This window comes from Catharus ustulatus, chromosome 1 (genome assembly GCF_009819885.2).
Source record: "Catharus ustulatus isolate bCatUst1 chromosome 1, bCatUst1.pri.v2, whole genome shotgun sequence".
Classification (NCBI taxonomy): domain Eukaryota; kingdom Metazoa; phylum Chordata; class Aves; order Passeriformes; family Turdidae; genus Catharus; species Catharus ustulatus.
In genome coordinates, this window is record NC_046221.1 from 38,945,040 (window position 1) to 38,969,245 (window position 24,206).

General features: G+C 36.2%; 1 protein-coding gene across 4 annotated transcripts in view; it reads right to left on the reverse strand.

Annotated features, from left to right (window-relative positions):
• Positions 1-24,206, reverse strand: part of ZNF385D (zinc finger protein 385D) — a 436,474-nt gene that overhangs the window by 75,596 nt on the left and 336,672 nt on the right. The window lies entirely within an intron of this gene.

The window sequence follows — 24,206 nt, forward strand, 5'->3', positions numbered from 1 at the left end:
CTCACAAATCCTGTCACAGTCCCAAATATATTTTGGCTACTTCATACTGTTAAGCTAAAAAAGATTTGTATATGCACTGCTATTAAAATTCATGCATTACTTTGTAAATAATTTTATTATTTCATGATTTATTAGCAAGTATTAAAATTTAATATATGTGCAAGTATATTTTAAGATTAAAAATTGAACTATTAGATTAAACCTAATACAAAACCCACTAGAATTTGGATCAATATTCAGAGTTTAATTTTTCAATAATTATTTAAAGTTTTATAAGAAAGACAGTATTTCAGTTGATAAGTGGACAATATGAAAAATTGCTTATATCTTTCCTTCCGAACTTAAAACTTTATGGAAAATAACTTCTTTATCACTTGAATGAGAAGTTAAGACTTAAGAAAATAGTCAAAATTTAGCTATTATAAAATTAAAAAAAAACCAAAAAGCAACAATTCTGGGTCAGCTCCAGGACCCAGTATTTTCTTTTTAAGGTCAATATTTTTTTTTTGGAAAACATGAAACAATAGAAGATACTTAGAATATAAAAGAAAGGTAAATGCCTTCTACTGTCGAATTAAAAAAATCAAAACATATATATGGAATTTAATGGCTACAAACCAAAAGTATCAAATGGTATAATAAGACACAGTCATTCCAATCACTAAGCTGCTCATGCAGGTAGAAGAATCCTGTATCATCTGGCATTTATTAGTCATTAGACCATTATTTAATGCTATTTTGTTGTACTGAATTTTGGGGAGAGGAGTTCTAGTGACTATCTATCACTCCAAGGATGGCTAGAGAGTTATTACTTTCAATTTAGATGAAAAATCTTGGTTCCTTCCAGATGCCTGAGATTTGAAAAGCATAAGGTGAGTAGGAGGGGAGTGGGAGACTTTGTCTAAAACCAATTAACAATATATGTGTAAGTGTGTATGTGCATAGATGTATACACACACATACACTCTTGGAAATTGAGATGCATCATTCAGTTCGGTTGAAAAGCCAGTTTCTCTATTCGTAAAATAATGCAAATATTGTATTAGGTACCCTTATTGAAAGAACACTGGACAGTGAAGTTTTTAATTAGAAACAACTTGAACAGAAACAGCACAATCATGCACCTTTTACAATTCTCAACACATAACATTGAGACATACTGTAAGCCAAATACAAACAGTCAGAGGATGTTAATTATAATCAAATCAAAAGACCAGTGTTAAGTTACAATGACACGTAATAATGCACAGTCTTGTGTTACTATCATGTGAACTATTTTTAGAGTTTCTAGTCAAATTTAATTATCAGTCAGCTTCAGATTTTTTTCCCTAATAGTGTCACTAGCCAAACACCTGAAATATATTCACAACATGGTCCCTAATACTGAATTATGAATGCTGATATTAGTTTGATACAAATCTGAACTTTCTTCACAGAATTGTTGGCAGAGAACCCCAAGTTTAATTGTCCTGCATCCACAGCTCTCTTCAAAATCTCACAGCTATAGTTCTACAAATTTCATCTCAAGTTTTATGTTGGATGCTGAAGGAATATATAATGAGGGCCTATGTAGAAATCTGTCATCTTTTCATTACTCTGAAATACATGAATGAAATTGCTGTAAAATGGAAACACATTGTTTGAATTTACAGATATGATTGCAGACACAATGGCTGATACACAGAACTGTCCATAACTCAATTCCCACAGAGTGCTGCCAGTTTACCCAGCCTCTACTTAAATACGATCTTCAAGTCTTTTTATTTCAAAGTTTAAATCTCCTTCCTCTGTGGGGACATGAAGCCATCTGAGCTTGTTTCAATATAACTGTAGCTGGCATGTTAATGGGAGTTATATGTGAGAGCAAACAGATTGCTCCTAAGTGTTTAACCAGCTCCAAATTAGATTATGCTGAACTTTTATAACTGAACTGGAACCCTAATTAAAAAGACAAAAAAAAAAAGAAGTCTGTCATTATCTTTCCTTGCAGGAGTAAGATGTGGGAGATGCAAAAATATCCATAAATATATTTTTCAGCAAAGCAATGTAAAATATGGTATCTCGCTGAATCATTTCTTGCAGCCATAAGAGGACCAAAATCATTCTTACTGCTTAAATGGTTTTTTCTTGCAGCCTATAAAATTTGTTGCTTAAAGAGTATTTACTTGTAGGAAGAATACAAAAACAAGACAGATCATAAAATATAATTATTCCCAACTTTCATACTGAATTAAGCAATAATAGGAGAAAGCAGAAGAGTGAAAAAAAAACAAGTTAGCACTAGCTTTTGCTGCTAACCTTGATGCTTTACTGAATGAAGAGACTGTACCCTTTCAGAAACTTGAGAAGGGTCTCCTTCTGGAGCACTTTTACAAAAGAATACATTAGAAGTATACTTTAGGAAAGAGTTTACTTTCTTCCTTCATCAGAATTTTCATGTTTGATGCACAGAATTAATCCTAGCACTCTGAAGACAAGCCACTGTTACCTAATGTCAGTGATGAAGGATGATAATTATGCGAAATATTGCTGCTGTAATGTTATAGAGAACTTTAGGAAACTATAGCCATTCTTGAAAAAGATGTCCAACATAAAAGTAAACATTATTTTATTATTTATTATAAAATATATAAAATATAATAATAATTATATAACTAATATAATTATACAAATATATGATGTGGTTATAATAATTTTTATTTTTACTTTGTATCTAAGTTGAAAACTCAAGGATCCTTAAATAAATTTTGAGGACCCTGATTCTGAAAATTACATGTAGAGAAACTTTGGTCTGTGGAAGCTACTTCAATGAAGTGGCAAGATGTCTGCTAGCAAATCACTTTTCAATGGTATTTTTAATGACTTCCTGCCTATTTGAGCCGTACAAGTCAATTTAAGCATCTCCTAATATTTTCCTCTGGTTCTGTGTACCAGTTTTCAATAATTAGGGACCTTTCTAACCCATACATTCTATAATCTTGACAAATTGCTCAATTATGAGAAAGGATTTATCTATAAAATTAGTCTGTATATTCATGTTACAATCACACAGATAAACATACTATAAAAGAATAAAAATACTATATGCAGATGTGACCAGGTAGGAAACAGAGCCATAGTATAAAAACTCAGCTGTATTTTCTCTGCTGAAGTGCAGTATTGTACCACAATCACCATCAGGACATCATATTACCAAGTCAATTGAAATATGTAAAATACACTGAGAAAGACAAAATGTTTTAAACAATCCAGACAGTATTCTCTTACAATTACAGTCAATATATCTACACGGAAGTTTTCAAAATAAGTTTGTCTGCCTGACTAATGTACTTCAGTGGATTATATGCCTTCTCACTTACGTTCTTTAGGCACTGGTCCAACAAAAACGTTGTTCTTAGCTTTTGCATTGAGACAAAAACCAAGTCTTGTCCTATTCTCAGAGAGTTTTTAACTTTGCAGCACTGCATTTTCTTTTTCATATACCTCCTGATCCACCTCATGTTACCATTCTTCTTACAGATTGTTTTCCTGCCTTAATCATTCTCTCTAAGCAATGCTCTCATAATGAAAGCCAGTTCAAATAAGATAAACCTTTGGCAAAAGGTGTAGTGAATATGTTCCATTGATTGTTCCTTGCAAAATTAAATCCAACTATCTTGCATTATGTCTTTCTCATTTCACAATGCATTTTGAAAGACATTTATTTTTGAGGGTGCTATCCTCCATGCTTTTATATGCCTACCTAGTGTACCCTAAGAAAGAACAAAACAAGGGCTGAGAGAGTTTTTCTGTCTGTCTGGGACTTCAGAAGTTGAGGACTTTTGTTTTTTTTTTTTTTTTTTTTTTTTTTTTTTAACCAGCTACTGGATGCTACCATTGCCTCTGCTATTATTCCAAATATAATAGTAGTAATTTTGGCTAATACATCTGCAACTGATGTTCTGGAGAATCCAGAACAAAAAGCTCTAAAACAACAACAAAAAAATTAGATTCCCAGTTCAAACTAATTCTGTCAGTGAGCTGGGCACACAGGGAAAGCAATAATACAACTCTGTCCTTGATGAAGTCAGGGAAATTGCTTATGAGATGTCTATGACACATTATCATAACCTCTGAGTGTAAATATTTTCCTGTAGTTAGGATGTAAATAAGTGTTTGAAAAATAATTTTACTGATGTACTAAGCACACAAGAAAGTGGTAAAATTCAAATGACCTTTTTATATTTGGAACAAATGTGTCTTTTTTTTCTAGTGACTCCAAAGCCTGGCCAGCCAGTGATGACAGCATTGCCCAGGGAAGTTTGCAGTATGCAGCTGAGACATCTGTATCCTACCAGTTATGTGACACTTACACAACCAGAACTGATCTCCATGGAACTTCTCCAGTAAGTAAACTGGAGAAGTTCACAGGGAGAAAGTCTAACAGCCCTGAGACGCCCAACACTTGGTTCAGCCTAAAGCAGGGCTCTAACAATGAGAAACAGCTAAAACATTTTGTAGAGGAATTGTGCAGTCTTTTTCATAGAGATGTAGTTACTCTGTTTAGTGGATAAGCTTTTACTTGAGGCTATATTAAATTTTTAAAAAAACTTTCTTACAAGGTCCTCTATTTTGTCTGCCCAGTGAGTGGACATGAGAAGTTCAGAATTACATACAAGTCCTGTGCCTACCACTAGAAAATAGGAAAATTCCAGACTTTAGTAGTTACACAGACACTAATGAAATGTACATGAAACAACTAATTACCTATGCAAGCCTTTGCAGAATAGGACATTAAGAGAAAACATGTAATGCAATTTTTAATCATGATGCTAACATGATGATGTGTTTCATATCGAACAAGTATCCTAATTTCTGCCTGATACATGCAAATTCAATCTGCAGCCAATTATGGTGCAGATCAATGTTACCTATCATTATTTCTACCTTCTGCTAAGCTTACCTTTATCTTCTGAGTTGTGCCACTTAAATTTTTTGTGCAGGCTATCACAACACAACTCTGTAATCTAATTACTTTATTCACTCACACATAATTGTGGTACTAAACACCAAGGATATGTGCAATGACTTCTTTCAGATACGTTCTGAGAGAAGGCTTTTGTCTGCTAAACTGTGATTGATCAATTTGCCCCTTTCCCTAGAATCAAATATACTAAAACAGCTTAAGACAACAAAGGTCTTTTCTGTAGAAAAAAACCCAAAACAATTCTCCATTAGTATGGCAGAATAAAATGTCCCAATATGTTATTCCCCAGGTATTTATCTTTTTGTGTAAAGAAAACTCCCTCTTTCTACTCTGTCTTCTCATTTCTAAAGCATTTATTCAGAATACTCATGAATGTACCCTGAGACTCACTGATCAGAGTGAATGAGTGCTTCCTGAGCTCACTAGCACCCTTGCATAATTAATGTGCTCTACCCCACTCCCTGTTTTTGAGCTTCTTCCAGAGTAATTTCTATAATGGTGAGAGATTGCACCTGGCAAGAGCCCGCATCACATTGTGAGAGATTGGCATTAACACCATTCTTATGGTAAAACCATCCATAGTATAGTAAAATCAATTTCATTTTCATTATGAAAATGAATATAATATTTTCATTATGGACAGCAAAACTTGTTTTATCTTGGTCAGATGAAGAAGGTCAAAATTTCCTGCCTAACTTCATCTTTTCCATAAGACAGTATTTTTATGACCATGCATCTGCTTGTTCTGTAAACTGCCATTGATTGCAACATTACCTGAAATTATCTAGGCAAGATACAAAAATCTGCCTGAATATAACACACTGCATTCTGAGGAAACAGACACTGTGTCAAAATATGTATACTGAAGGTAAGATAACTCAAGTAATCAATCAGTTCCCATAACTGGCATTTTTCTTTTCAGGACACCAGTGCTTCATGCAGCACAACAAAATTTTGTCACATGTAACAAAACAATACAATAAACAGGCCATTCGTTTTGTCATCTATTTTATTCTTTCTATTGTTAAGACAGAGGAGTTTTAAGCTTATGTTGACAAGGTTATTAAGTTCTAGAATTTTATATATTCTGTTTTCAAAAGCAATACGTTCGTTTAGGGGGTGCTCTTTTGATGGGGAGATGAAACATGGTCCTTTGAAAACTGCTGTCATCAATAAAATTAACTTTTAGTCTTATCTTTACTGTATTAATTGGCAGCATCATTTATTTTCCCCATAGCAAATCTCATTGTTGTTAGAGTTTCAAGAGAATATTAAACTAATTTGTTATTTTTTTTTCATTTAGATTAACCAAGTTATTAATCTCAGTATAATATTAGAATGATATACAAAAAAGTTAATCTATACACACTGCTTTGAGCTATGCATATTATTAAATAAAGCATGTATTAATTCAGTTTAGTAAATATGATATATATGCTTCCAGTTTTGAATCTGGAACTGACATATTCCAAATGGAGAACTAGAGCAAATGATTTATGCTACTGCTATTTTGTAGAAATGTACCCCAATTTCCTTGCACTAGCAGGGCACTCCACCACATTATTTTTTATACATTGAATTAATAATGTGATTGTAGTTCAATATTCAGGTTATCCACAAATGATGTTTACTTCAAAACAATGGATGCTGTTGAACTTAACATCAATTTTCTGAATAGTGTTGAAAAGTTCAGCATTTTCTGGTGTCATCAAAAGAATGACAGTGCTGGATATGGAGCCAGCACCTGTTTGAATCTGCGTTTGTTCACAACCGCTAATTGGAGTCAAGGATCTACACATACACTTAACTGCCCAGACACTCATTTAACGTAGAAACTTTTCACTGTTTGAACAAAACCCACTTGATTCCCTCAGCATGCATCTTGTGAACTTATAACTAAAGAAAGTTGAGTAGGTGGGTTTAGAGTACCTTGTCTGAGTGTTTTCACCTGCTTTCTGTTGCCAAGGAAACTATTTCTGCCTATTTACATTCACGATAAAAATTGAATTCTGAGTTTCTGATATTTTTTGACTGAAGCAAAACATCATGAAAGCGAAGTGGTCAGACACAAATATACTAAAAGAAATTTCATGGAAAACAAGAAAAGCTAAAAAAGAGCATATTTAATTATTAATTCCTTATGATTTGAACTTTCTATTTGAAATTAAAAACAAGTTAACTATAATTACTAGAAGCTTTTCAAGTTTCAGTTTTGTGTTCAAGTAATTATAGTGTTAAAAATAGTGCTTCCAATAAGACTGTGTTTAGGACCAGTTGTGATAACTCTGCAGACTCTCTTCTATGGTTTTGTATATAGAAGTCAAATTAACTTGTTTTTAATTTCAAATAGAAAGTTCAAATTCAATTTTCTGATTCTTTCATTAAAATATACAGGTACACAGATTTTTCATTCTGGATTTTCAATTTATATTTCAATAATTATTTTAATGTTAATATTGCCGATGGCATTTAAATCAGCTCCTACCCATAAGCAGAAATTCAAAACCCACAATAATAAATATAAATGCTCAAATTTCCTGATTACAGCTCTGTTTTTTGTGAGTTTAACTGTAGGTTCCCAGGTTAAATCTCCAATCTTCTTGTAGAAGGCTGTAAATATGTGTAAAATACCACGTGAACTTTTCCACTGTGAAAAGTTTGCATAGATGCAGAAAGACTGATAATTTAAGGATGGAAGAATTTCTTGATTATTTCATTATCTTCATATATTGAAAGGAACCCAAGCCTTCCATGTGCAGAAACATCCATACAGAGGCAATGTGTTTCCTTGAAGTAAAAGAATTTTTAGCCCACAAGCTGTTTGCTTATTTAGATATATTTTGTATGTCTAAAAGAGTCCTGTGCCACTAATTTGCTCAAAAAGTCCCACTATAGCTGTATCCATAAGACTTCTCTCTCTAGACAGAAATACGCATTACAACAATAAAAAAGGGAAAATAAGTAAAAGTAATAAATGCTGTTACCTACTAGAAACAAAAGTAAATAGTTTTATGCAATCAATCAATATAAACAGAATATAAACACCTAAGTGGCAATAAAAACTAGTGCCATACCATGGAAGTAAATTTGCATTAAAACCTAGATTTATCTAAACAATTAGCCAGGGAGAAAATATTTTGAGAAAAATAATCCAAATATCCAGAGGTAACAAAGGTTTACAAGGCATAGGAACTTGAAGATTAGTCTGTGTACAATACAGTTATATTTATTTCTTTACATATTTTTATTTGTTTCACCTTGCTTTCAATCATCCTTGGGTGATTCTGCGAACACCTGAAGTCCACAAGACACTGTATGTACCTACAAGGTTTGCCAGTACACTTCTACCAACTATCACAGGGTCAGTGCCTTATTACTTAGAACCTTAACATAAAGCCAGAGCATACAGACATGCTTGTGAGGAAGTAATTAAATCTGCCATTAAAGTTAGTCATTAAATCAAGGAGTATCTTGGTTCTCAAAGTAGTAATACGTACATGTGGGTAATCTAGTTGTTCCAAAAGTAGTGAAGGCTGAAAACTGGGGTTTGTTTGAGAGACATGTAGGATGTTGTATAATCAGAAATGGCAATGATACCTTCCAGCACAAAGCTAACAGGTCAGAATTTTTTGCTCCTCTAAGCTGTTAGGTTCCATGTAGGAAGCCACAGTTAGGGATATCAAATAGTATACAAAACTTAATGAGATGTTCTGACATCACTTACTGTTTACACTGTAGTGACATTTTGTCTCCTTCCTACAAACCTTTCTACTTATCTGATGTTACAGTGAAATCTGAAAATCCAGGGTTTTTTCCATTGAACAAAACCAAATACTTATTGAAGCTAAAAGAAACTGGCTGCAATCCTACAAACTTTACTGGATAAGAACAGTCCCTCTGAAATCAACAGGACATTTTAGATTTTGAAGTGTTATAGGACAAGTGTCGCAGAGTTGCTCTATATTTCTACACTGGCTATAATGTTTCTCATCTCCTCTAGTCGAGCACAGGTTATCAGGTTCAAAACTGGAACAGCTATATGAAATCATAAGGTGTATAACATAAAAAAAGGTTAAACTAGACAGGTATAAAAGCCCTTTCTGATTTTAAAATATAAGACATATATTTTGGAGAGATTACTTACAGAGTGAAATTTCTGAATGGTACACAAATTTAATGCTGAGACTCCAAAGTCTTTGGAGCAGGCAAATCTCTTCATATCTAGTCACAAAATTAATTGACAAATTTATACTCTTTTTTTTTTCTTGTTTTAATGTTTTTCTTTATTTGTTATGGCAGGGTTAAGGAAAATATAGCATTTCTTCTCTAGCCCCTAAAGATAAACTTTCGGAAAACTGATTTCTTTAGTGAAAAGCTGTAGAGAGTTCAGATTCTTTTTTTGAATGAAATGGAAATAGGAATCTTTAACTTCATTTCCAATGATGGACTGAAACTGTGAGTACCTCTGAGTTTACAATTGTGACATCTCACTGCTGGGATAACTAATATGCCTCAGTGTGCTTTGCAGCATCTCAAATCTATACAATGGAACACATCGTACTGAAAACTTCTCTCTAAATAAAGATAAAACTCTCAACAAGGAAACAAAGAAGCCCCTCATGGGCTTCTAAGCTGGTGGTGTACATTTGGGGTGCATGGACAGCTTGAACTGATCTGGCTCAGTGAGCTTCAGGATGCTTTCTGCAAGTTCAATGACCACTGAGTACAGGTGAAGCAGCAATATGGGACAGTCATGTTTTTACGTCCGTAGCTTTATAACTTTTAAAACTGATCCCTAAAAATTTCTTTAATATGTTATGATTCACACTACTATTAAATTGCATAGACCAGTAAGTTCTTTTTCCCTTGGGTATGTATTAACAACTTGCTTTTTTGCAAATAAGTGCACAGATATGATTAGCTTTTGCAAATTGCTCCTTATTCTGTTACTGGTAAGTAATTTTTATAATTCTGTAGTGTAAACAGATGCTATTTTCCACTACATATTCAGCCATAATGAGCTAATTCAATGTGTTAAAAACAACAAAAGATCTTCAAGAATGAGTTATTTGCTTCAATACTCCAACCTCCTTAGAAATCTATGTTGAAATCACCCATCATAGGAAGTTGGCAAATTACGGTAGGAGCCCTGTTGCAAAAGAAGGGCTTTAGTTAATTTATTCAAATCCCAGCTGTGTTCTGCTACCTTCCTAATATGAATGATATCCATCATATTGATCCAAAAAGTGTTTTTTTGACCAGAGCTAATATGCTTCATTACTTTTCCTGTAGCAGAACAATATTTGGGCATGAGTTTTATAACTGTTTCAACATTCATACTTATGAAATCATTATACACCAAAATCTAAAAACAATGAACCATGATATTTTCCTTTCCCTTTGGAAATGGCAAATACCTCCTTGCTATGAAAGAGAGACAAATAAAACCAAAACAGAAAGCAAACATGTTAAGTTCAGATTGTGTGGGTGAAATCCTGGCACCACTGAAGTCAACAGAAATGTTGACATTTATTTCACCCTGGACTGGCAAGTGCATACTCCATCTGGACACAGAGTGAAGAATTAAAAGATGGATGGACAGCCTTTGACTAAGCCAAAAAACCCAAATGTACATCACAGAAACACATCAGCTGAGAGAAAAAACCCCTTGTGTTTTCACCAAAAAAATGTGTCATAAGCAACTTGGAATATGCTAAACATTTACCCTCACTATAGCATTTGTTTGAGTAACTGCACCACCTTGGTTGCCACTGTATACTAATAATCAGATGCTACTGGTATCTCATGCATAAATACATACTACAAAATATGGAAAAAAATTAAGGATATCAGAACAATTTAGCTCAAATGTAAATTACTTTGTTTTTCTTCTATTTTTTACTAGGTTTTACTTAACACTACTACAGGCAATCACAGGAATATTTCCTATTTCTTTTATATTCTAGCAAACCTATTTGAGGCAGGTAATTGTATGTATATACATATACATATTTATATAGTTACATACATATCATGGGAAAGCTGCCATCTCACCAGAAATACAACATTAGATGGAAAGCTTTCCAGTGTGGAGTACAGTTGAGATATATATATATATACATATGTATCTTCAGCAAAAATCCAGCTATAACAGACTCACAGTTTTGTCATAGAGATATAATCCATTGTCCTTTTTCTAGTGGGCTGCAAATAATTTGTGCAGTAGTTTACAGACAGCTACAAAGAAACAATGCATATTACAGGCATCACATAATGATATCTAGGGAGTTAGACATTAGATGAAGGCAGATAATCATTAGAACTCTCAGTCTCAACTGAACTTGTGAAACTATTTTCCTGTTTTTGATAATTTCTTACTTTTTATCCCAGAGCTAGATTACATCCGAGTCCATCTCATAATAAAAATACAACCAAAATGCAATGAAATGTAATTTCAAGAATGACTGTGATTCTGACGCGAATGAATCTTAGACCAAGAAAACAAGGACCCTACTTTGAAAAGACCTTGAGGGTGTGAGTTCAGACCATGGATTTGGAAGGGCAATAGCAGACAGTAAATGCTGTGACTATAAAAGAAAGGACTTGCTGGTGTAGGTTCCTATGATCTACCGAATTATGACAAATATTGCCAGTTATTATAAGTTACCTGCCTGAGGCAAATTAGCTGGCCTGAGACAAGTCAGCATTTCTAGGGCATCTTCCTGGTTTTCAGACTTAATGGTTGGAACCATGTCATCCTTGTGCCTCTGCATGTCAGTCTCCTCAGGGCCTTGAGAGGCCTCCGCTCCCAGCTCTGGATGACGTGCCTCTGCGTGCCACCTACTCTGCCAGCCACATCACACAATTGGAATGGTTTGGGTTGTAAGGGATCTTAAAGCTCTTCTATTTCCAACAGCTCTGACACGGCCAGGGACAACTTCCCCTACACCAGATTATGCAAAATCCCATCCAGCCTGGCTTTGAACACTTCTAGGGATGGGCCATCCACAACTTCTCTATTGAAGTGCCTCATCACCCTCAGAGTAAAGAATTTATTTCTAATATCTGATCGAAACTTCAGTTGTCTCAGTTTAAAGCCATCCTTCTTAGTCCTGACACTATGACTTATTCCGTTGTAAATAATCCCTTCCCAGATCTCTTTTAGGGCCCCTTCAGGCACTGAAAGACTGCAGTAAGATTCTTACAGAATCTTGTCTTCAGCAGACTGAACAGCCCTAACTCTCTCAGCCTGTCTTCATAGGAGAGGTGCTCCAGCCCTCTGATCACCTCCATGGCCTCCTCTGGACTCACCCACTCCAGCAAGCCCATGTGCATCTCCTGATGGGGGTCCCAGAGCTGGACGCAGCACATCACTTACCAGAGTGGACAGGGGTCAGAATCTTGAACTGCTGACCACCCTGCTTTTGATAAAGCCCAGGATTCAGTTGCTTGCCTATGCTACAAGTGCACATTAAAGAATCATGCTGAGCTCCTCATCCACGAGTATCCCAATTTTTCTGTATTCCTCACAGGCTACTTGTCCTTCCTTACACTCTGTAGGCTTCCTTTTTCTGTTTTGCATTTCAAATACAAACTAGATATTACTTCCAGCTGAGAGGTTTAAGATGCATTAGCACCTTCAGGCTTACAGAAGACAAATCCAGCATATTACTTTAGGCAAACAAATGGCCAGGAATAAAAATGGGAGCTTTCAGACTAAACCAAAGTGTTGACTAGTCCAAATATGGTAGGAGGAGAAGCAGTGACCTGCTAACGAGGCATTAACTCTATAGCCAAAGTGTTTATTCAGTCATGTGCAAACTTATTTCAGTAAGTCAAACAGGTCTATGACTTTTACATGTTCAGGCATACAGGTGTAAACCCCCCTGATATTTTTCAGGGGATAGCCCCTACTTCCTTTATCTGATCAGACAGACCACATCATTAGTTCTGCATATTACCACAGGAGGCAGCAACAGAATTTAAACTCTATGTTTGCAGAAAATGTGTGGATGTGTCACCTGGGGACACTGTTTAGTTGGACCCAGCCTTAGTGATTCTAGGAGTCTGTGATAATATGTCTGAACATGTGGTTATTTACAGTGTAGGAATTTCACTTGATGTTAATGATAAAATCGTCATCTTGTTGATTTATCCTTTGGTTCTGATAAAAGAAAATTATCCTTCTCCCCAGCCAAAGGTCCTCAAGGGCCAACCCATCACTTATCAGTTACAAGTGATCACGCTTATCAGGTTGAAAATGCATCTTTGCACACACCAAAATAGCATGCAGTGAAACACCAGGAGCCCCTGCTTGTCCTAAATGTAATTCATGTTCTATTTACAACATACTGAAATGACATGAGCCACTGTTACCCAGTCAGCCAAGGAAAATCCTGCTTCATAGCCACAGTTCAAACCCCTCACTTTGTTGTGAATATAGATACTCAATTAAAAATGCATATTTAGAACAGGTGGGGCCTCTTTTTATAGAAAAAAGAAATCATGTCTGCAAAATACACAGACTCTTATGACTTCAACACTGAGTTTCAATGCTTGAATGAAAAGTCATAGTCCAATTACTATAAGTTGCTAAACCTCCTCATGAGAATCGATCTCTTACTATTCATGCCAGGAGCAGCCATAACAAATCACCAACGTGGGGACATCAGTAGGGGTGGGGGGAGGGAAAGTAAATATTTTTGGCCTCAATTTTCCCATTCAGGGAATACAGAAATCAAGATCTTTTGGATACAAGTAGACTTTGTGAGAAAGATGATCTACAATCCTTGCTAATTTTGGAAATCCAGATTTAAATTGGTTAACTATTTAAACTATTCTAGAACTGGTTCTTTCATCATTCCTTACTGCAAATACCACAAAAAAGCTGACAGAATTCAGCCACCTTAACTTTTGTATAGATTTTGTCAGTGAGAGAGAAAAAAAATATTAAATAAGGCTGACTTTGGAGAAGATCTGAATCCTAAATAACCCCAGCTGAAGAATGTCTGGATGATAAATCTCCTCCCAGTTCAGGCTAGTCAGGGTCATGTATTTCAATGTCTTCAAGCCTTTCTACTCTGTGGACTTGGACATACTTTCCTTGGGATAACTTTTCCTCAGGTTTCAATCAACACCATTATGATCATTCAGCATTAGTAGCTCCTGGATGGCTCTAATTGTTCTCCTACTCTTTGCTTTGCCACCTGAAACTTTCCATTTCTCAAATCACCCGGTTTGGTCACTATATCCCAAATGTTAATCATGAGCTGTGACAAATTCAGAGTCTCCTTTTTTCCCCCACATAATGATCTCCTAGTCTGCATCACTGTACCCATTATTCAATATTGTTTATTTGTTTCTTCTCCTATATAGTTCCTTCTTCCTCTTGCATATCTTAGAACAGCACACTTCAGTGTCTGGACCAGAACCTTTGTTTTCTCATTGCAGTCCCTACTCCCTGTGATCTCTACTGCTGAATGCCACTGTATCTGCTTCTTTCTTCTTCTGAATGTGTGTCCTCTCCTTATTTCTTGTCTTTTTTTTTTTTTTTTTTTTAAGGGCAGCACCACCTCCAACAGCACTAATTTAGCACAGGAGACACTAATAAGCCCACAAATATCCTAGGCTTCTCCCTGTGTCTTATTCCTTGCTGGCTTACCAAGGTAGTAAAGTCTTATCTCACCAATCAGGACATGGAGCTCAGACTCTAGAATAGCAGAAATATTTCTGCACCATTTTTACATATACATGATGCACATTTTCTTAGCTCTCCTAAGAAGGAAGTTTCATTCTTACAGTCTTTTCAAGCACTGAAGAGATATAGATTAGGTGTGTCAAATAATTTTGGAACAAAATTCCTTACCCCTGATTTACATAAAAGAAAATACTGTTAAACGCAATTAAAAAAAAAAAAAAAGAAAAAGAAAAAAAAAATCTTCATTTCTCCAGAGTCCAAAATGTTAATTATTTCCATATACTCCATGTTTTCTGACACCTTCAGGCATTCTTACTCATTTATTGCTGCTTTTCAGAATGTGTTTACATTAGAAATCTACTTTATTATAACCATTTATCCCTACATATGACTCTGGTATGAAAAACATGCTGGAGAAAAAAATTGAAGAATGGTAGGTAACTTGTGATGAGCTATTTGGTTAGAATTGTGTTCGTGAAAACCCATTAAAAATCTCTATTCAATAACAAAAAAATAATTTTCTGTCCTGTCATTACAACAAGTGATAACAGTCTTTGAAAAGGCAATGTAGATCAATGTACCTGTAAAATATAAATTATGCCATATGCTCAGATTAATTACTAAACCATAAAAATAAACAGATTGTCATTTTGGAAGAACAGCTATGCAAGTGATGAAATTCTGCATTTGGCAAAGTATTTAAGCAGACAAATATAAGGACTGAGGCTCAGTGATTATTTGATTTGAAATTTAGTGCTTTTATCATCAGTTTAAAAAGAAACAAAACATCTGAGCAAATATCCCATAGTTTTAAAATTATTGCATATAGAGTTGGCTTATTCAATTATGAGATTTAAACGTGTTTTGTATTGGTGTGTAGACTAAGGTGAGAGATAATAATGCTGAAGTGTCTGCAGCTAATGAAAACATAACACCTTCTATTGGGTGGCATGGCTCACAGCAAAAAAGCAATATATCACTGTCCTGAAAATGACCAGCAGGAATAGGAAAATGAGCTATTGCTAATTAAACCTTTTATGCAAAAACATGATTGCTAATCAAATCTTTATTACCCTACACTGTCACATTCTTTCTTCTTCATTTACACTTCATCCTATTATTCTGTATAAGTATCAGCTTTATAATTGTCTTATAGGTTGTGGTTTTTTGACATGTGATAGGATTAACTGGTGACAATGATTATTAGAAGATACCTAAAATAAAAAAGTGACCATAGATGAAAAAAGAATAGCACAATTAAACTACATCTGGTTATTCTGACAGCTAATAAAAGTCATATTTAAGTTACTAGCAAAACATAAGGTGCTTCCTCAAGCTGAAATTTCATCTGTCTTGTGACATCTGAAAACCATCTTTATAAAAAGGAAAAAATGTTATTCAGTAATGACCACAATATAAAAAGAATTCATTATAGAAAGGAATTATGCCCTTAGATTTTAATTATTTAGTTGCTATGAAATTTGCTATACAACCTTCATATAAATTGAATACTGAAGATAAATATTACCCTAACCAAATAGTTGATTAAAAGCCAACAAAATAGCTTTTTCAAAAATTCTGGGCTAGCATATAAGAATACTATATTTCTACTAATGGAGTACCACATAACTATTCTATTTTTAATTTAAGTAGTTATAATTATTGCAATATTTGTACAATAAAGTGAAAAAGAACATAAAAAAGCATTCATCTTCTATCATGTAGGGAAAGATCAACTGAACTTATTATTTTTGTTAAAGAAATAAAAAAATCAAAGCAAGTACTGACAATTTCAATACTCTAAATGTAAATTAAAATACTTCAGACAAAAGGCTTGAAGGCAAGTGATTCTCCCACCAAGGGATGATTTTCACTTGTCTCCAGGTGTAACATTATGTGCACTGATGGGCTGATCAACAGAACAGAACTTCTCCCCAGCTGTAATCAGGAGTGATTGATGGTTGGGACAAAAAAGTTGATTATCATGACAAGTCCGCTGATGCAGAGAAAATAGGCTATGCTGGGGAAAGGATAAAACCTGCTCAGAGACTACCTTATAAAATCTCCTTTCTACGGGATAAAAAAAACCCATTTCTACCCATCAAAAATTGCTAACAGAAATTAATTCAGTACATTTTCTATGCGTTTGTATCTACAGTTATCCCACCACAACACAATGACACCTATCTAAATACCAAACAGGCTAAATCCTTGTATTTTTAAAAACACACATTGAGATCAGCTTATCAGACAATTATATACATGAATGTACCTGTATGGTCTACCAGTAGACCATTACCTCAGTTTAAATACACAATTTGAATTCATAATTCAGATTTCAAAGTCCATGGGGGAGTTAGGTGTAAGTGCCATATTGAATTCTTTGCTGAAGTCTGCCCCTTTTAATCATTTAAAATCTTGAAAGGATTCACTTTCAATTGAGCTAAAAAAAAAAAAATGCACAGGTGTGGGTAATACGCCCTCAAAAGTATAATTCAAATGTGTGCTTTTTTCTTCCAATATAAAGCTTTTAAAAGGAGGTATTGGGTTGCACTTCTACTCCTTCAGAGGATAAGGCTCCCAGCTGTTAGCTGTGATGTAAGTAAGTACACAGAATAGCAATATCTCCAGAGACTTTAAAAGACATGAGAGGAGTGATAAAAGAACCCAGGTACTGAAGAAGTCAGGGTTGGAGATTCTGAAGTGGAATTTGTTTACATCAGGGGCAGTTGTGTTTAATAGCAATCCTTTCAAAAGGAAACATATTTGCTCCAAGAAGAGGCTGCACAGATACAGTGGAGAAGAATATATTACAGGCACCTAAGGAGTGCAAATTTACTGACCAAAAAGAGGAAAAAAAGTGCCCAGAGACATTGTAACATTAGTTGGAAGAGAGTATCATTAACCAAAGCCAAGTATAAGCACTACTTTACTCTTAATGCATTTTTAGAAGAAATTATTTGGGGAGGAGGAGGGGGGAGGGCACATTGATTAAAAAAAAAATACAATTTGATGCACATTTTCTTCATTTACTCTTTCTGTAACCCAGACTGCCATATATCCCTGTCTATGTGTCATTGGTTCTTTTTTATGTCCTTATCAGTGCCTGAGAAAGTGAACCAGGAATCACTGCTTGGTAACTGGAAGAGGCAACGTTTTGCCATTTTTAGAATGAAATCTGTTACCTGCACCTACTATTATTAGTCCAGAATCTCAGATTCTCTACTGTATGAATTCTTATTTTCAAAAATAAATCCTAAAGTAAGAACTTAAAACAGACCAAAAAAACGCTTGATGAAGACTGCACAACAAAGAATTTGATTTTTTTCTTTCCTGTGACATGAGAGCTTGCTTACGGAAAGTGGTTTCTGTAAAGACTCCTCAGCACATTTATTCTTAAATTCCAATTGCTTGTTAGAGTTGACTGACTTTGCACATTAACTGAAGAAGCTGACAGAGAAAAAACTGCCTCAAACGCAAGTAAGTGTAGGGTGAAAAGTGAAGAGATTTCTCTCCTTGCAGCTAAAACAGGCAGATTTTTCCATCTAAGTCAAAATACAGAACTGGAAGAGAGACTTCCTTCTCCCTCTTTTTTACTATCTTTCCCCTGTCTATACCAATTCCCTAATATATAAAACGGTATTTTTCAACATACAGTTAAAAAAATGCTAAATATTGTCTTCTTTCCCACAATTCCAGCCAAAAACTTCAAAGAAGCTCTGGTTAGCCTCTCCCTGCCCAACTTCAGCATTTGAATTTCATTCACATGTTCCTCCACCCTCCTCCAGGCACAAAATCTTTCTGATTCTATTGTAACCCAAATAATGTAGCTACAGGAACAAATCCATTAAAACAACTGGAAACGCATTTGTAATTTTCTTGAAAGTCATCTCAGTAACAGATAATCCACTGAAAGCAGATTTTGGAAGATCTAGGACCTATTAGACTATTTAGGCTTGCATGCTGCCTCCCAGTATAATGCTTTCTTGTTACATTCTTATATATTAATCTAATAATTTCTGAGAGAAAGGAAATTTCTGACAGTAACACACACATTGTGGAGGGAGGTTGCTTTTATTTCAGACTTTCTGTCTTATTAACTGCTGTCACCACTGATAGCAGTGGTGCCTTTCCTTCAGCTCTTTGCAGTTCTGAGATCCACACCCACCTAATGTTAAAAGTCAGCCCCAAAAGGGCAAATACTGCAACCATTCTCCTCAGTGCCATGAGCAGAAATCTTTTAAACTAATTTGTCTTGATATTCCACAGTCAGAATACTGGTCATTAATCTTTTTCAATTTATAAACAGGACTATCAGAGAGAACAATTGCCTATTCACATATCACTTCTGGCAAACTCTAGTAATTTAAAAGAGATGTCAAACCTTCTGCACAATTGACTTGTTTTATCAAAATAAGTGAGAGCTTTGAAAATGAAATAACCTAATAGGATGAGCAGAGGTAGGAATCAAGAGCTGCCAAATGAAAATAAAAAAAAAGTTTGACATAATCTAAATCCTGCACAGCAACATCTGATGATCAACTGAATGTTTTAATCTCTCCAGGATTATGTTCCTATAGTGACTCTGATATTCAGCTGACATAGACATTAGGCATTTCTCCTCAAGCCTGCTTGTTCAGGGACCAGGTAGCTGAAAGCATCAGATTTTCCTTTCTCCTTGATCTATAGCATAGTTTGGATTAGAAAAGGCCTTTAAGATTGCAGAGTCCAACTGTTAACCCAGCATTACCAAGTTCCTAAGTACAACTTCTACCCATCTTTACCTTGAAGGATGGTGACACAACCACTTCTCTTGGAAGCCTGCTCCAGTGCTTCATTTAGACACTCCCTCTTCTACTACCACTGCTGAGTGTGCCTAGAGAGTGACTTCTGAGAGGAAAGTGTAAGTCTTGTAACATGAACACAGTGGACACACCAAGGCACTCCATCCCTCCCTACCAGCAACTGCCTAAGAGAACAGTTGACATTAAGAATGTTCTTTCCTAAAGTTCAGTTGCTTAAAACCTTCTCCTTTCCTACTGCCTTCTTGACCCCAGGCAGTGTCCCTGTGGGCCTGATAACCCCAGGCTGCTCCATGTTCTAGGACAGTACAGATTTTCTAGAGAAAATACATTACTATCATTAAAAAGGAGGAGATAAGAGTATCAAGAATTTGTGTAGTGAGTTTTTTTAGCAAACTCCACATCATGCACACCACACAGAGACCACTCACAGCAATTACTGAGGATCAAGCAGAGTATTCAGATTACTGCCAATGCTTAAGAGGCAAAGAAATAATCATAACCTTATGATATCAGTTAGAGGACTCAGTTCAACACCATAAGTACTCCAAAAGTACTCTGGAGTTCAAACATCAAAAGTATTTCAAAGCTAAACAAGGCACTCTGCCAACTATGAATAATTTCTGCTTCTAGGTTGTATAGATTCATAAAAGTACTGTATAGAAAGTACTGTATAGAAAGTGAAAATTATGGGAAAAGTACTTTATACAACAAAAGGAAATTATTTATGTTTTCTATTTAAGCATTTTAGAAATGTTTTAAGAAACTGGAGGTTATGTGAAAATTTATTACTACTCTTAAATCCAGATTATTCAGGATTTCATAATCTATAAATTGAATTACTTATTTCCTACATTAAAAAGGTTACATATAAGCAAATAAGGATTATTTTCTTTCAAAATAAATATAAAAAATGAAAATAAAAATCTTTTAAAAAAAGTTTGAATGCTCTAGTATGGGAAAGACCAGGGTTGCACAGGATCTGACTGCAAATCATATTGCAATCTTTAAAACTGTGGTCTAGGAAAGAGGAGATAATGCTTCTAAAATATGCAAGCTAAGCCTATAAAAACAGACTCCACTGGATATCATACTGGGCAGAAGATACACCAGGTTGTTTTCAAAACTTTTCATGTAAGCAATGGAAATGCATAAGATTCAGTATTGTTTGATTGGACTATTGGAATGCCAAAAAATCCAGTAATACTTTGTTAGCAATTCTTTACTGTTTCTACATTTTATTGATGCAAATGCCAGATATCCCATATAAATCTGCACACTAATCATTTCCTGTGATTACTTGCTACTTTTTACAGTGAATACCACAGACCAATACCTCTGGAAAAATATCCACTTTGAGTGTATTTCCATTCTGACTCATATTCTGATCTCAAATAAATAGCATGTGTAATTCTGTAACTGGAATCACTATTTGTTTCTCCTTACTTTAACTCCATAGTACAGAAAAGATGGTGCAATATTAGAAATAAGTGGCATATATACAGAGAGACAGTTACAGAAATATATAAACTATACATATATACATTAATAAATTCAATCTGGATGAACTTTCATGCTTGTTCAGGTACAACTGCTGCAATGAATACTGTACCCCCATATAGTAATACTGATTTTAAGGGGAGGCTGAGCATTTGTAAATATTTGCACAAAAAAATTTTCCTTAAAGAACCAGGCTGATTTATATAACACAGGCACATTGGTTTGGAATGACAAAAAATAAAATATCCCAAGATAATCAATCAATCCATCAATAAAAGTGCTTGGTGACTAATACCTGCCAAAAGTGACTTTGCTTAAAAACAATGAGCACTGCAATTCAAGCAAAAATTATTTGGTTTATCCCAAATCAGGATTGTAAATTTCTAGATTACTTATAAATCTGAATCAAACCCATAGTTAGAAGTACAACAAAACATGCAAAGAATAAGACCCTGTGGTTATAGCCTCAAACAGAGCAGGGATTGAGGCAAATAGCATTGATTGCTTCAAATACCATTTAAGCATATCTCTGCAAATTCACCAACAACAGATCTCACATCAGAAGGGTGAAATGCTAAATAACTTGTAGAATTTAACTGTACCAGGCTTTTCTGGTTCTTAATAGACCAATATTTTAGAGCTCCCCTCCTTTTGCAAAACAGAGGCCACAGGCCAGGTGTGACTGTCATTGGGCATGGATGAGGAAATCTCTATTATATCTTCCAAACTACAGCGAGAGATTTATAAATTAGTCAAGTAGATGTCATAATAATCTCTCTCTCAGGTGTGGCATTACATCCACCATCTCTTGTCCAGCCTCAGAAACAGGCGTCAAATGTGTAAATACTCTCTGTCAACAGGCACCCCTCAACTGTCCCTACATTTCCTTCCAGAACTTCACTATCAGTACAGTTAAAATTGTTTCATGAAGCAGACCAACAAAAAAATCTCTTAAATTACAGTAATTTCACGAATACAAGCCACACCATTTTGACCAAAATTTTGGTGGCAACCCGGAAGTGCGGCTAGTACTCTGGGGCGGCTAATATATTAACAATATTTTAAAAGCTGCCAACATGAAAGTGAGAGCCCGTGGCAGCCCCAAGCCAAGCTGGAGCCCGGGCAGCCCCGGTAGAGGTGGGAAAGCCTGGCAGAGCCTGGGCCAGCAGCGCGGGGCAGGGGGGGGCGGCAGAGCCCGAGCCAGCAGCGCCGGGGAGCCCGGCGGCGTGGGGAAGCCCAGCAGAACCGGGGCTAGCAGCGTGGGGGAGCCCAGCAGAACCGGGGCTAGCAGTGCAGGGGAGCCCAGCAGAACCGGGGCTAGCAGTGTGGGGGAGCCCAGCGGCGTGGGGAAGCCCAGCAGAACCAGGGCCAGCAGCGTGGGGGAGCCCAGCAGTGCGGGGGCCTGCAGTGCCGGCCAGGGCGAGCAAACGCGGCGGCGGTGGTGCAGATGGGACGGGGGGGCGAGCGAGCCTGGCGGCGGCGGCGCCAGCACTGCCCGGCCAGCCCCAAGCAGCCCCGCCGAGCCGTGGTGCCGAGCTGGGCCACCCGGCCCCATCAGCAACCATGAGCGGGCCGAGCCTGCCTGGCCCCACCCCGAGCCAGTAAACCCCGCTATGCTGTGATTCTGTTACTAATTGGCAAATCTGTGAAAGTTGCACACGGATCCTCGCTACGAACGAAAGTGCGGCTAAGATTCGGGTGTGGCTTTTTTGTTGACAAAGACATCAATGTTGTCGACGCACCGGAAGTGCGATTTATACTCCGTGCAGCTTGTATTCGTGAAATTACTGTAATCTGAAGATTTAGTCACATTCATTTATCCATCAAAACCAAAGAAAACAAAGATCAATTGGTCACTAAACTCATATAAACTCCCTTTCAGATATGGAAAGCTAACTAGATTTTCCTGGTCTTTTTTGCTGTACATCTATCCAGTTCTTTTTGCTCTCTCTAGCTGAGTGAATTTTTTTCATGTCTTGTCATACTAGTGTATGCATTCTAAATTCTGCAACTAATTATGCTTTCGTTGGAATGTGATGACCACTGTAATAAATAACTCTTCACTTGAGGCAATGCCAATTTCAGCTCATAGAATCAAAATTGTTGGAGTTGAAAGGGACCTTATAAAGGTCATCCAGTTTAGCACCTCCACAAGAAGCAGGGATATCTTGATCTAGATCAGGTTGCTCAGAGGTCAGTTCATCTTGACCTTGGATATTTCCAGGGATGGGGCATCCACCTTTTTGGGCAACCTGTTCCAGAACTATCGCTCTCATTTTAACAAACTTATTTCTTAAGCCAAATCTAACTGACCCTCTTTCAGTTTAAAGCCATTATCTCTTGTCCAAAATTTGTTTCCATCTTCCTTCTAATTTCTGAAAGGCCACAGTGATCCATACTGCATTCCCTTCTCCAGCTGAACAACTCCAACACTCTCAGCTTTCCCTCACAGAAGAGATGTTCAAGGCCACTGATCATCCCAGTGTTCCTCCTCTGGACATGCTCCAATAGTTCCATATCTTTCCTATGCTGAGGATCCCAGTGCTGGAGGCAGTGCTCAAGGTGGGGTCTCATAAGAGTGGAGCAGAAGAGAGTTCCCTCCCTTGACCTGCTGCCCACAATGCTTTGGATGCAGCCCAAGACTTGTTTGGCATTCTGGGCTGCAGGTGCATATGTTGGGTCATGTCCAGCCTTTCCTCCAGAAGCACCCCCAGTACTTTTTGGTAGGGTTGCTCTTGAATATTTGCTGTGGAATAATTACTTATTGATAAATCTCAACTTTTGGGGAAAAAAAATCCTATATAGGATTAGTTGGCCAAGGGTTTTTTGGTTGTTTTTTTTTTTTTTTCTGCATTAGCAATCATATTATGATTCATAATGCCATTAAGCTCAACATCTACTCATTTTAGTACTCATGCATTTATTTTTTCCAGTCTTAGCCCAATAGTTCCTGCTTTTATTTACTGCACTTGTCAGAGTTCCAGACTTTTTTCTCCAACTAGAGATAATTTTGGACCGAGATCTGGACCACGATCCATCAAGAGGCTGCCACCCTTCATCTAGATGTCATCCACAAAACTGGCATGTGTACACTCTATTCTGTCAAGCACGTTGCTAATGAAAAATTAGAGTAGCAGTAAGCATGGAAGAGACTCTTGCAGATCCTGACTTGTTGTGACCTTTTGTTTTGACAGGAAAACAGCAGCAGCTACTCTCACTGCAGTTCTTCATTCTGTCGTGC